At 40.4% G+C, this 13,330-nt stretch overlaps 1 protein-coding gene across 2 annotated transcripts in view; it reads right to left on the bottom strand.

The window, feature by feature from the left end:
• Positions 1–11,258, bottom strand: part of SNAP25 (synaptosome associated protein 25) — an 80,167-nt gene extending 68,909 nt beyond the window's left edge. Inside the window, exon 1 of one of the 2 annotated variants that reach the window (XM_033094651.1) lies at positions 11,108–11,258. The gene's annotated coding sequence lies outside the window, so the exon portion shown is untranslated. The remainder of the gene's footprint in view (positions 1–11,107) is intronic. The other variant, XM_033094650.1, reaches the window with a different exon arrangement.
• Between the last annotated feature and the right edge of the window lie 2,072 nt (positions 11,259–13,330).

Raw genomic sequence — 13,330 nt, 5'->3', positions numbered from 1 at the left:
TTCCAATCAGGCTTTAACAAAAAGCCTGCAATTTTCACCTCTAACTCCTGTCTATGAATCAGTTGATTCATGGAGAGGGGACCAATTAGCACCTTGGAATCTTTGGTAGGACCTCGACCAAACAGTATCCTGAGTCAAGTGTGGAAAATAACACCTATGATTCAGGAGGTTGCTGTAGAAATTAAATATAATACTTACTACAATAGACAGTAATATAATAACTATCACATAGTAGACACTCAAAAGATAGTGTGGGTTTCAAAAACTTTTCCCAAGCTCTCCTGTTTGCCTACGTTTGTAGGAAATCTCCCAAAAGCAGAGTTTAAGGTCATTGTTGCATACAGGATTGCTTTGGAAACCTTTTCCAACTTTGAAGAGGAATCATTCTGTGAAAGCAGCAAGTGGGCAAATATTTTGATGTTCATGTAACTTGCAGGTTCTATATTTATTGGTTTATAAATAAAGCTAAAGGTTTTGAATGAGGTGATGCATGCAGGAATCGTGTACCCAAAGTTGGCTGCACCATGAAGGGGTGTGTTTACACCCCTTTGCTTTCACGTTATGTGTGCATACAAAAACTCACATGCACACACACAAAATTTAATAAGAAACCCAAACCTCCCCAACAGCAACAATAAACCTTATCACAAAGCTGAAGACAAAATGAAGCTAACAGATGTTACTTTAATAATGGTTCACTAAATTGCTCATAGCAAATTTCTTTTTCTTAAGCTAAAGAACAGCAGGAAATTTTGCAAATCATCTTATTTAACTCCTTAAGGGCCTTGAAACCCAAGGCATTAAGCAAGAGGGGACCAGTGTTTAGTTAAACCATAACCAAGTCTCCAAACATTATCCTGAGAATGGGCCATTCCCAGAGATGATATTCAAAGGCATTTTTAAAATCCTCCCTCAAATAGAAAGATCAAAGACAATCGACACATTTCCGCCATTTTACCATGCATGATACTCAAGCTAAAAAACAAAGCAAAACAAAACAAAACAAAAAACCCAACATGATACAAAGCCCGTTGTTTCTTTCAGCAAACTCAACATTATAAAGAGAAAACAAAGCATACCTGCAATAAAGAACATTGGAAATCTGGCATGGCAAATGGCAGATAGTGAAACGTGATAACAACAGATCCTTCCTCTCTCCCAGAATGGTGGAGGTAACAATACTTCACTAACATTAGCTCCTTTAGGTCTCATGACAACCCTGTGACACATGCATGGCAGCTACTGCTTTCTTTTTACAGATGGGAAAACTAAGGGTCAGTTAAGGTAAGTCGGGCAGGCTCATACAACTGAAGTGGCACGGATGGGCTAAGTATGCAGTCACCTGACTCTCAATTCAGGGCTCAATAAGCTTGTTTGGATATTTAGTTTCTCCTGGTCACTCATACTGTCATATCTGACCTGGCTTTTTAGCCTATAGGACTGACTTCATTGGATTTTGCTGTCTCATGTTCTGTGTCAGGAGCATGCTTTCTATTAGGAGACCGCAATGTGTAACTCACTGGGATATTCAGTCAGAAAGACAAGAATTCCAAACTCTTTTAAGGTTGCCATGAATGAAATAATGTATGCCAAGGGTCCAGTGGAGCATACCATAGGCATTCAATAAGTTAATTACTTGTTTTCTTGTGGTCAAGTAATGTCTTCACTCTAAACTGAGACAGTAGGGTGCAGAGTAACTGACCAGTGGTTTTAGACTTGTTTCAAGAAAAGAACTGGAAGAAATGCAACATTTAGTGTTCAGATGGTGATGGCTGTTTCTTAATGATAAATGGGTCTATAAAGGAATTGTTATATATATATATATATATATATATATATATTTTTTTTTTTTTTAAAAAGATAAATGGGACTAACTTATTTATCATAGTTAGGTTTATTTTTCTATCCTATGTAAGAGGGCATTGGATGTTTGAAAAAAGTTAGAGATTGATGTGTTTGGAAGACACTTTCTAAGAAGACTTAAAGTCAATGTGGAGAGCTTATATATACCATGCCAGCAATTCTAACAGAGCAGTAATAAATATATGACCCCGAAGGCAAGGGTTGGCCTAAGCTGCCAACCTATCCCCGGGGGACTGTCATCTATATCTCAGTGGATACGTGGTCAGTAGTATCAAAAATATCCTTTCCATCTTAGTAAAAAGTAAAGAATTTAACTGTGTATTTCGTACATACCAAATAGCTTGGTTTTATATGTGAAATTTACTTTAATCACTCAAAGGCAATGGTTTTTCATCCCTGAATGTAAACTTGTTTTTAGCAATGCTTTTCTGGAGAATCTTCTAATTCTTCATTAGCATTTTAACCCCTGATTCATAGGTGATATAGCAGCAGGTCACAAAAATAGATTATTTACCAGAGGTTGGCAGCTGGTTGGGGTGGATCAAAGTACTTCCTTGGGACATAATTTTATTCCAATATTTAGGGTGAATCTACATTCCTGAGTTGTTCTGATCATAACATTTGATCAATTAGGGAGGAATTACTTATGTGGTAGAATTCTTTTCTCTGCAAAGGGGTAACGGATATCCCCATTCCCTCATTCATTTCCTGTATACCTGGTATGTGACAAGCACTGTTATAGACACTGAGGATTCAAAGATGGTTAAGATCTTGCCCTTGCTCTCAAAGACTTTCATGGTCTATTAGGGAATAGAAATACATAAGTACATAGTCACACAGCAAAGGGATAAATCTTACAAGGGAGATGAAAACATTGCTTATTGATAAGAAGAGGTAAATTTCTAAAATCAGTGGTTGGGGGACTAACACCTGGGAGATTGATCCTAAATCTTTGAGTCTTATTTAATGGTAGGGAGTTTTCAGAGGGGGTAAATGGATTGGCTTGGGAGGTATTGTCATGCAAAAGAAACTTCTGTTTCTTTCTGTCACCCTATTCTTACATTGCTCCCTGAATTTGAGTTGAGACTAGGTTTTCCAGCCTAGAAGGTGTCATGTGTCTTGAAGCTTGACCTGTTTTCACTATGAGTGGTGGGAAATGGCCTATGTAGGGAGAAGTCTATATAGGGAGAAGTCCCAGTAGACTGGGATACTGGAACATAGACATGTATTTAAGGGAAATTTTAGTGAAATCCTAGTTAATTGCCATGTAAATAGAGACAAATTTATATAACGGCATAACTAAGATATTTACGAAGTTCCTTGATGGCTGTTTCTTAATATATATTCTGTTTATGATGTAGCAACTTGTCTGTGGATACTGACCACTCAGTAGAAACCTTTAATCGATTGCATATTTTGGATAGAGAAGCAAGTTACTTTCTAAGGTGAGTTAACGTCTTAGATTATAAAAGGGACCTCATGTGAAACATGTCTTCGAAAATAATAATACCTCAAAAGGGAACGCTCAGGAAAATGCGTCGAGGGCAGAAACACACCTATTTTATTTACTGCTCTATGTTCAGTTACCCGTATAGCGTTTTCCTGGAAACATGACAGATACTAAATAATATTTGTTGAATGAATTAATTAACGAAGAGTGTCATAATAACAGATGATTTATGTTTGAGGAATAGAGGGACAATCATCTTGGAATTGAAAGAAGTAGATATATTCAGCAGTTTCTCGGGCTTAATTCAGGAACACCATCTTGATTTCTAGTGTTATAGTGAAGTTATAATAGAATTGCCCATTAAAAGAAAATGTACTTCACAAGACTAATGCGTATTGAAAGCATTTGTTAGTGTTCTTTCTAGCAGGGATTACTGGTATTTACTTCCCTCTGCTTTCTGTTTATCAATGGAGAAGATGCAGTGTGATTTACTTATAGCTAGCTGTCAGACCAGCCTTGGACGAACTGCAGGAAAATTTAATTTACAGTTCTGCAATTTGTCATCATTATTCTTTGAAACTGTACAAAAAAATGTATATGAATAATGGAGATCGGTAATTTGGTCTGAGATTCTCCATGGAAAGGGAATTCTGTCCAACCTGAAGAAATCTCAGAGCTAAAATAGGAATGAGGTAGGAGAGCAGGGTGACTCTGGCCTCACCGGGGCACCTACAAGGCTTTCATTTGCTTACCTGCTGTTATCAGTAAAGGACAGAAAGCACTAATTCAAGCCTGCAGACATGAAAAGCCATCTCCCAAACTGAAAATCTGTGACCAGTTTGGATGTAGGAAGTGATGGGGAAGCCTGGAACATATAGAACCTACCATTTTAACAGGAAAATAACCTTATTCTTCGAGCATAAAATGGACCACCTTGGAAGACAAGATGAGGTGAGTCAGCAGAAAGTGCACTCTCAATTTAAGCATGAGATTTAAGACATGCGATCTTTGGGTAATGGGAATGAAATCAGATCAACAACAAAACCTAAATGCAGAAGACAAGGGAAATGAATTGTTTCAGTATTCCCTTCCCATGGATCAGAATTCGGCTTCCTTTATTAGCTAAGAGGATCAAATATATTTTTCCGGACCTAAGAAAGCAATCCATAAATCTCATGCAGCTGTCATTCAACATCAATCCAGTGCAGGCGTTGCAATTCACTTTGAGTTTCGCTAGAATGGTTGTTAAGCATTTAAAAGGAGACATTAAAGGCAAATCCTTTCAACAGGATTTTCCCCCATCTCTTTTTGGAGATACAGATGTGTTCTGATCATCAGCTAATCACGACTTATGCTAACCTCTTGTGAGTCAGCAATAAGAAAATCAGGTAGGATCTCCTCTTGCAACATCATGTTTTATTTTGGGAAAGATGCTGAAATCTGCAGTAGAAATGGGGTTGTAGCAACAGGAATAGGGCTTTTCTGAAACATGTGGATTTAATTTACATATGACTATGTATTTCATTAATATCATACCGACAGTTGCTAGCCTCTGAACTTCAAATATCCAGGGCTTTCGAACGTCCTCCTCTTCTGACCCTAGTCCTTAAAACTGTTTTGAAATGTTATTTTACCAAACCCCACCCCCATCCTCCAGATTTGATTAGCTTTTGAGCTGGCAACTAATATCGTGTGATTCAGGTCATATGGAAATGTTACTTTTTAAGTACTTAAGAGTTCACAGATTCTATAAAAGCTTCTGTTTTCCCTTTACTAAAGTGACAAAGGAAGAAAAAGGAGGAGTGAGGAAATAGCAGTTAATAAATTCATTTAAGTCAGACAGAGGAGATGATCAAAAGGGGGTCTAGAAAAAAATAAAAAATAGTTAATTAGGTGGAAAAAAAGAATGATAAAAAGTTCAGCCAGGTTGTAAAAAATAGTCTGTGCCAGAGAGCAATAAATCTGCTTGAGAAGGATGGAGATCCCCAAAGCAGTGATGACTCAGATCATGGCTTTGAGGAAAGAGCCAGGATTTCTTACATTTGACCAGACAGACTGAAGCAAGATGACGACAAAACAATTATTGAGGAAAAGAAAAAAAGCGATTGAGGAGGAAGGAGGCTGCGGACGTAATTGATCTTACAATAGTGGAGGAAGTCAGGTCAATAACTAAGGCAGTATTAAGGCGGTGCCACCTGAGACTATCAGGTCACTGGACCCAGACCTATTACCCAGGGTTTTCAGCACTGATTTCGTTGAATTCTGAATGGTAGGAATATTGGAAAACATTAGTCCAGTTTTATCATTCTGCAGATGAAGGAACTGAGTTCAACAAAGCATGAGTGACTTATTTAAAGATGGTATGATTCCAAATACAGGAAATTATAAGCAGTTGCTTCAGATCTAGAACCAGGTGTCCTGACTCCCGCTCAGCATCCTTGCCATCACACTCTGCTGCCCAACTGAGGGGGAGAAGATAGTGCAAAAAAATCATGTATGTTCTCTGCGTCTCATTTGACAAATATGAAAAATGTGGATGATGCAAGAGGTAGAGTTAAGAGCTTAGTCTTTGGAGTCAGAGGATTGCATTGAAATCCTGGTTCTGCTCTGTGATGTTACTTAGCCTTTCTCTGCCTCAGCTTCCCTATCTGTAAAATGGGAATAATAATGGTACCTTGGCTACAAGGTTGTTATGAGGACTAAGTGAGCTAGTACAGGTAAAAGCTTTTAGAACTAGTGACTCACTCTTCTCCCCCCACAAACCTATTCTGATTAATCACTGCTTTGGGTACATGTCTTTCAAAATCAGATTTATGGTTTACTGAATGTTATCTAATATTATATATAAACTCATATCACTATGGTTTAGTTTGCATCATTAATTTGGAAATCAGAAACTGCTTGGACTTTTATATTAGGTAAAATGCTTTGAGATCTTTATGAAGAAAATTATGTAAAAATGAGTAGCTATAATCTTTACAGCAATAATAGCAATTCTGAAGAGTTCATAGGGCAGCCAGAGTTCTCTGGCAATTTCTCTGAAGTCTCTTACTTCTAAGATTAATTTTTTTCAAACTCTCCACTCGTCATGCCCTGCTTCCTCAGTGCTATGTCACTTCTCTTCCCTCCCTCTCATTTGATATTTGGAAAGCCCTCTGCACAGTCAGTCTGACCTCCTCCTAAAGAATCAAACCTCACTACCTCCAAATTTCTCCCAGGGAGTCAGCTTGAAAATCAAAGCGTTTTCTTAAGGATGTCTCTTCTGCCAGTATTCTGGGGAAGAACACATGAGGATAGTCCCTTGACACTTCAGAGCCAGAATGGAAATAGCAACAAGATTTATCTCTGCAGTTGCTATTTCTTCCTCCACACAAAGCCATTAACTATTTTGGTTCAGCAGTTCTGTCAGCATTTGGAATTTTAAAGCTCTGCTGAGAGAGTACAAGATTAAAAAAGAAGAGGGTATAGTTTAAACTAGCCCTTAAATGAGAGTAACCAGCCAAAGTCACCAATGATAGTCGGGGGAAAAATAGGATATAATGCCCACCTCACCTTAGTTTTCCAAATTTTTCACCACAGCATCTTTTTTGTTTTTTTTTCACTTTTAGCGACTTGGGGCTTATTCTATGTGTCATATTGCATGAAACATGCACAGAAAAACTGGTATTTTTTTAAAAAAAATCTTTCCAGCCAGTGTATTTGACAATGCAGACTACTCAGAGGGTGCAAGAGACGGGTACACATGTTTATTATTCAAGTGTATGCTCTGGGCACCTCGCATCACCAGATTCCTCACCCACTTTTCAATCTCTCTGGTAAGTGCTCGTCTTGAACAATTTGTTTTAATCAGTAATGGAAAATTGAAACTTACAATTAACTTCTGGGCAAGACTTACAAATCTATCTGTATCCTGAAGAGTGATCATAAAAGATGCCTGAATGAGGACTGATTCTTTTTAAAAATTAATCATCCCTTATGATATCAATTGCAGCCCTCTATTTCTGGAAGAATGCAAATTCAATCCACTCTGTCAATAGCAATTCCTAGATATTAAAAAGGAGCTGATTACTTTGTTATGTCAGCTTCTGCTCAGAAATCAACTGTAGAGGACAAAGTACCAAATCCTCAGCTTGGCATTCAAAGCCTTCCACAGAAGGCTCCAACTCTTCATTCCAACATATTCCCCTGTACAAGCTTCACACTCCTTCCAAATGGATGAACGTTTTTTGGGTTCGCTGACCATAACTTGGGCTTACCTAACTTGTAGTTCTGCCTATGCCGTAACTTGTACTTAGTTGTAGAATACCTCCCTCACCTCATTGTAATCTCCAAAAAGCCAGCTCAAGTCCTAACTCTCAGATCATACTGCATTATTGCGGCCCTCAGAATTTACATTTCTTACTTTTGGTCATGTTCACTGGCAAATAATGATATACTCTCTCGTGATTTTTCTTCTACTGTTTTATTGCATTTTCATTCTGGTATTATTTATTAATTTCTGTTATTTATTGTTTTCCTTAAGATTACAAGAGCTAAACTTATTGAGGTCAAAGACCATCTAAGCATGAGGCTTTATATCCTCCACGGGGTTCATTTATGTATCTGGTGCTCACTGATTGATTGATCAATATCCTCCTATCAGGTCGGTCCCTGCTGACAAGGTATGACACTGCAGAAACATATCTAGCACTGAGGCTGAAAACACCAATTTTCTTATCTTTATAGTATTGTAAAGCAGTTCCATAATGTGAGAAAAACAGTTTATTCCTAATGCACCGTCTAAAAAGCAGATTTATCTATTTTATCCTTTATGCCTTCTCTCTCAACCTTTTTCTCAAATTATCTCTCATTTCCACTAATCATCAAAGTCTACATGTTCTGCTTGAAGACCAGCTGCTACAGGAAGAGGTGCTACTGGCAGAAACATCAGCTGGTTGATAACCATCACTTGGGTGAACACTTAGAGCTTAAGAATGTCTTTAGACAAGCTAATTAGGGGCAGCTTGTACTGTGTTTGTGCATGTGTGGGTGTGCATGTTTATAACAAAGTAAAAATAAAATTGTGAATTCTTGGGAGATTTTACATGGAGAGGTTAAGAAAATTATAAAGTGTTTTGTATTCTGAGTGTCAAGGTGGTAATTCAGAAAATGCCAGTGAGCAAATAAGCAGGTACTATTAGAGGGTCTGTGGGAATGTTTCCTGATGCATCCCTATGGCCATCTGCTCCTGCCCCTTCTCACTGTATTGCCCTGAATTTTTAAAATTTAAAATAGGACGTCTCTTCATTTTTCCTGAAGCTTATCAATAAAGTAAATGTTAAATTCATGCTTCAATATCTTTTCCTTTAATTTCTCAGTAAGCTATTCCAGAATTAGCTCCATAATTTTGCACATCGCCACTTCCTCCCAGATCTGTGCCCTTTGCCAGCTTCACTGCAGTCTTCTACCTCCACACCCCCCACTCCAGTCTTCCACCAGCAAACAAACCCAGCAGTAATTACTAATGTCCAAGCACGTAATGCCAGCAGTGCTAGGCTTTTTCATTTGACGCAACTACGCAGAGAGTTGTCTGGACATGTAGCATAAAGTCAAAGCCTTTTTGAAGACTCCTACCCATCTTTTCTCCCCTCTCCCCATCACTAAAACACAGTTGTTTATTTCATCTGCAGATTACAGTTATAAAATTCTTCCATGCAGTTCCATACTCTTGAATAATAATTTTACATCACATACAACAACAAATCGATATATATTTATGTGGAAACACATGGTTATCCATAAAACTGAAAACCTTCGAAAATCAATGGCTGGGAATGAAAGTACCCTGTCTATGTGGACAGGGCATTTTAGCACCTCTAGTATGTAAATGATTGGAGCTATGACTAACTAAACACAATCCAAGATCTTATTTTGAGGCTTTTCAGGGGACCATGATAGTATTTCTTCAACACGTTGTATATATTCTTACATATGGCACTGTTACTCTTATTTAACACTACTCAAATAGTACAATTTTGCTTCTGGTATTTTAATGCAAATTTTATCTATATCAAATGGCTGGAAATATCCTGTGATAATTTGTTCACTGAGAGGCTCCAAGTCTCAGAGTAAAAAATGGTTAAATTACTTATCACCACCTCAGCAAAATCCCGCAGTGCCGTAATAGAAATTGCAGTAGATCTTTATGTCAGAGTCCAGTTTCAGTCTAACACCACGGTCCTTTCACCAGCATTACCCTGAAGGACATAGTTGGGTTCACCTGAGGAAAACCAGTCTTAGTTGTCAAATCAGAAACTATCACTGAGATAACCAATGTCTGTGGAAATTACTTTCACTCACTCTGAAACCACAGCCAAAAAGAGTAAATTTACATCCCATAAGACCTGTAATTTGTAGAAATGTCTTTTTTGTGGGGATGTGCTTGGGTTCATGCGTAATTACAAGGATGGAAGAGAAGGAAGAAGAAGAGGGGTTCATTCTTAAAGTTGATTCTGCTTAGTTCAACTACCCCATTATTTTTATCAAACAGAAATATATATGGAGAAATATAATTCTTATAAACAAATCATATGGCATCTTCATATATACCTCACTCATGCCCACCTAAGATCTGTAGATAGATCTACAATGTGCTAAAAACAAAAATAAACAAAACCCTTGATATCCGACTCAAGAATAAATGCATATCTTTTCAAAATATGTTTATTTCTTAGCAAAATAAGGGAAGGGGCAACACAGAAAATTTCTACAAGTAGACTACTACTTTTTTTAAAGCTTTGCTGGAGCTGACAGGATGGGAGCAGGCAATTGCCAGCAAAGGAGTCCCTATGGGTAGGATTTATTTTTCTTTTCTTTTCTCCCCTTCCTCCCTTCCTTCCTTTTTTCTTTTCCTTCCTTCCTTCCTCCCTTCTTTCCTTCCTTCCTTCTATGTCTGCTCTGTTAGGGGTCTCTGTGAGACCAGGGTCTCAGAGATGCAATTTGGCCTCCAGCCCCGGAACATCTAGCCCTGGTCAGGAATCTCTGCCACAGATGCAACGCCGCGGCCGGACCGCTGTCCGCCGTGCTGAAAGATTGAGGGTGTCAGTGCGGCCCCTCGGTATTGCTGTCCAGGGTGCTGAGTGCGGTTCGCCGCAGTCCCTAAGGCGAGACCACCTCCGCCAGCTCTCCGCAGAGCCCTCCCACCCAGCACGATCCGCCCGCCTCCCGCCAGCCTGCAGTTGACGTGGAGCAGGCGGCATAAATCAAGTCTGTGGGGCATGGAGGCTGCTGTCGCTTCTGCGGCCCAGCTTGCCCGAGGCGGGAACAACCCCTTCTCCTTTCGCCTCCCCAGTGCCGACACCCTGCCTTCTCCCCAATTCTTCCCTGGGTAATAGCGCCCTAACGTCAACAGTCATAATAATAGGAGCAGAACGACAGAGTTGGCTTATTTCGGTCTACAGAAAAAAAAAAAGCAGCCTAAACATCTCTGAAAACTGCATCGCAAAATGGAAGAGAGGATCCCACTACAGTTTCCAAAGAGTAAGTTATTATTCAGTACGTATCCTTCCTTGCGCTTCCTCCCAATCGCTCCATCTGCAGGGTCCCCATTCATCCCTTCCCCAAGCAGCTCACCTCGAATATACTTTCTAAAGCCCCAGGCGGGAGTCTAGCCAGACGCGCACGTACTGAATACCGCACCCTAGGTGCACAAATTCTTGTATTTGCCCAAGCTCACTTGGTCTGCCCAGCTGTGCTCCCCTCCGGGTATACAGTCATCCAGATCCAGAACCACGACCTGGGGAGTGGGGCCCTTACCTTAGCTTCTCCAGAGGGTGGTGTTCGCCCGGCCCCTGCAGGTTGCGAGTGTGGAGGAGCCGCCGAGCAGGGAGGGAAGGAAAGACAGCGCCTGACCTCCCCGAGGTTTCGTCTTCAATGCAACGTGAGCTGTGCCCTCATCAAAGATGGCCGTCCCTTTTGACGTCAGCAGCTTTTAATAGCTGTGTCCTGGAGGGGCGGGGAGAAGTGTGCCGTGGGGGAGGGCTGAAGGAGGCCGGCGTCTGGGAGTGGGAGGAGAGGTGCGCTTTGCTGCAAACCTTTGTATTTTAGCCTTTTATGAACACCCGAAAGGGACGAGTCTTCTAACTCCATTTTAACATCCGGTCTCGGGCAAACACATTTGTCTCACGGCTGGTTTTCTGATATTCTTTATTTGCATATGTGTACGTATGTATATATATGTATGTGTGTGTGCATGATATATATGTACTGTAAGTATATGATATATATGGATTGTATATACATATATAAAATTTCCCCTGCTGAGTTGAGTGTTTAGTTGAGTCATTGAAAGAGAGGGGAAGGCAGAGGAGTAGAAGGCGGGGGGGGGGGGGGGGGGGGGCGGGGTGGAGATTTCAGCTGTAATTTATTTTTTTCTGAAGAAGAGAGAGGGTCGGAAGGGGCATCCCTATCCACCCTCACCAGCTCCATATATGGACAGACTACGTGGGTTGCTATTTTTATGAGTGATTGCTTCATTTTATTAAAGCAGCATCGAGGGCTTGCAATTCGCATTAATGTGGTCAGCTGGAGAGAGAGACTCGCACACGTTATTTTAAAGTACGTCAGAGCAATTATCGCTGAGAGATATGAAATGAGTTAGGGGGGAGAGAACGGAAGGGTAGTTAACCCAAACAGCGTGGGTTTGCTGGAGTTCAAGGCTTAGAAATGAGAGTTGTTTGCGGAGGGCAAAATAGATGACGCTGTTTTCGGTTGAATTTGTCCTCGAAGCCTGGGGTTTTATGATGGATTTCTTACAAATAGTCCACAGAGGCGCGCACACGCCTTATAGAACCGTCCAGACTTTCTGGGGGAATGCGAAGGGCTGCGGGTCCGAGGATCTCCCGGACGCTACAAATTCTGGTGGTCCATTCAGTGCGCAAACCCTGGGTACCAGTCGAGGCTGGCTTGGTTGCCAGCCCAAAACAGGGTGTGGGCGAGAAAGGGTACTTGTGCAGGTCATATGACAGATTAAAAATAATAATCGTAAAGCAATAATCCTAACTGTCCTTCTTTACTGTGTATTGTGCGCCCGGGGAGGGGAGGTATGCAAATGGTTCTGCGGTGGCAGCCTCTCGGATGAATCACAGGTGTTTGGGAGGCTGGAGCGGGGCTCCGAGGGGAGGGCGAACTGGGAAGCGCGTAGGAGGTGGGGGACCTCCGCTGAAGAACTGTTTGTACTTTTCCGGAAAGGATGTGATGAGAAGTCGTGCCTCGAAATATTGAAACTTGATGGCCTCTTTTAGGTGATGGAAAATCCTTGTCTCTGGTCCGGGAAAATAACGCACGCTTCCGTCGCACCACTCCACACTCCCCGCCACACACACACACACACACACACACACACACACACACACACAAACTCACACACACGTGCTGGCCTGAACACCAAGCTTCGGTTTTTAATTGCACACTATAGGAGATGGAGAGAAGGAAAGAGGGAGGAAGTGAAAAAGGGAAGGAGGGAGGGGGAGACAGAGAGAGAGAGAGAGAGAGACCCAAGAAAGGAAAGGAGAAAGCAGAGTTGTAAAGGGGGTGTTTGGAGCAAGCAGAGCTATAAAAATTTAATAAAGAAAGTCTTTAATTGAAATAAGTGAAAGTCATTTTTTTCTTAAAGATTCCATGGTCCAAGGGGTATTCTGAAATATTGTTTTCAATAATAATTAACAAATAGTGTTTGAAATTTATTAAAGCTGGTTTCCTAAAACAAGGTATGTTGCTGAAATTTGTCTGCTTAAATATTCATTAAACATTTAAGATTCTTAAACAATAAAGAAGAAAATCTGCATGGTTCTTAGACACTTAATTGCCAATAAAACTAGTGATGCTTCTTACTTTCATTATGAAGCACACTGGAATTGGGCTGGAATTGGGCTGGGAGAAGTGGTGACGAATGCAAGGTTACTACAAAATCTTTTCTAGTCAGGATTTTTTTTTTTTAATGTGATACTTTTTTAGCATGAGGAAGTTTTGGGGGAATAA

Source organism: Rhinolophus ferrumequinum, chromosome 23 (assembly GCF_004115265.2).
Source record: "Rhinolophus ferrumequinum isolate MPI-CBG mRhiFer1 chromosome 23, mRhiFer1_v1.p, whole genome shotgun sequence".
Taxonomy (NCBI): Eukaryota; Metazoa; Chordata; class Mammalia; order Chiroptera; family Rhinolophidae; genus Rhinolophus; species Rhinolophus ferrumequinum.
This window is presented reverse-complemented; position numbering and strand designations above follow the sequence as displayed.